Source organism: Arachis ipaensis, chromosome B05, assembly GCF_000816755.2.
Source record: "Arachis ipaensis cultivar K30076 chromosome B05, Araip1.1, whole genome shotgun sequence".
Classification (NCBI taxonomy): domain Eukaryota; kingdom Viridiplantae; phylum Streptophyta; class Magnoliopsida; order Fabales; family Fabaceae; genus Arachis; species Arachis ipaensis.
In genome coordinates, this window is record NC_029789.2 from 139,099,360 (window position 1) to 139,101,448 (window position 2,089).

The window sequence follows — 2,089 nt, forward strand, 5'->3', positions numbered from 1 at the left end:
TAGAAATACACCCAAAGGATTACAGAAAATACACCCAAAGGATTTAAAGAAATACACCCAAAATTTGTTAAAATACATCTTATGCATAATTCAGAACTCTTTCTCTTTCTCCTCCTCATCTTCTACTGCTTCTTCTTCTTCAAAAACGATTTCACCATGAAAAATTGAAAAAAAAAAGAAGATAAAACAGAGAGAAAGAACGTAAATGAAGAAGAAGAGGAAGACGATGAAGAAGAACGTGCAGAAACGAAAGAAAAGGAGAAGAAGAAGAGTAAGAGGAAGAAGAACGTATAGAAGATAAAAGACACAGAGAAGGAAGAAAAAAAGAAAGAAAGAAAGAAGATAAGAAACAGAATGAGGAAGAGATGATAGAAGATGATAAGTGATAAACAAAGAACATGAGATGATTTTTATTATATTTCTCTTTTTTTTTTGACATTATCATGAAATTTACCCATTATTTGTAGAAGTACATCTACCCTGCATGTCCGCTATTTCTTTTTGTTCATCCTCTCCATGTCTTATTCGTTAAGATATGTACAAATGATGATCATTCAATGTCTTTTTTATTATTTTTTTATACTTTTTTTTTCATCTTTCAATTATTCAATTTGTCTAACATTTTTAGTAAGTTGAGCCAAGTCATGATATTGTTGATTATACAAGATTCTTTCTAATCCATTTGTAGCCATTTCGATTTCAGAATCTAATGGGAGTAAAGCATCTATTTCTCGTACAAGTGAATCAAAATTAAACTCATTTGATTTTCATAATATCAGTGTTGTGGTAGCTTGTTGAATAGGTTCTTAAAATTGTTATCTTGTTTTTTATGTGATTTTTTGTGGTGTTATGAATTCTGTGACATGGGAGCCACTGTTATACATATATCGGTTTTTCTATTAAAGATTTAAAAAATTCTCGAGAGAGAAAAAGGGCTTATTTCACAAAGCAATTGTGTTGACCGATGACCATAAGTTTCTTACTTTTACTATTTGATTATGAGGCAGTTGAGTAAATGTTAGTTGTTTTTAATGTCATTTTGATAAGAAATTGATTTGTTCTAAGAACTTATTATTGGTTTTTGGTTATCTCATCAACTACTTCCATTATAGAAAATTTTCAGTCTTAGATAGAAACAATGATATGGTATAAATAGATGGTTAATGATAGCAGGACAAGGAGGCAATAACATTAGTTCAATGAACTGTTAAAGTTAAAATTGTAAAAAAAATTAAGGAGAAATATTGATACACAAATTTCACTCATTAATCATTTAAATTTCAAATCAATAACATACTTCATATTTTAATTTGGTTCTCTTCCGAACAATATTATTTGCTAGTTTGAAGGCTGCCTTAGTTTTATAATTCTGCTTTGATGCCTAAAATATCATAAAGGATTGCAAAAGCTTGATGTTGGTCATCCAAGTTTAGAATTTATAATGTAATGCGAATTTGGCTACATCATGATTTTTTATTCTTTTTGTACTACTTTTATGGTTTCTCCAGAAGATGCTGTGAATGAAGACGCAAATTCATCTAGTCTCAGCAAGCAAGGTTGCGAAAACCGGATCGGTCATTAAACCGGTCAAGTAACTGGTTCAATAGTTCAATGGTTAACCGGGGTCGAACCGTGGTTGAACCGGTTTAATTAAAAGGCTAGAAATTTGGTTTTAGAAGAGTGATCTTAACAATAGATAGTCTCAACGCATACAAGTTGTCTCTCAAATGTTGATACAGAACATCATCAAAACAAGTCTTAAGACACAAAATGCAAAAAAAAAAAAAAAGTTCTTCTTTCCAAGCTTACGTAGGGATGCCCTTGAGCTCTAACATTTCCTCCAAAAGCAACCAAATCCAAGATTCAACACTGCAGACTTCAAAAACCACCACAAACACTCAGATACAATGAGAATTGCTCTGAAATTACAAAAAACGCATGCTTCTAACGCTTCTTCCAGATCAAGATTCCACAAAACTCATGCTAGCTCAGCTCCAAATCCCTAGGATTCCAATTTTCACAACAGTAAGAAAGAAAAGATTTCTCATACTGACAACACCAGGAATTCAAAAATTGAACTCTGCATTAA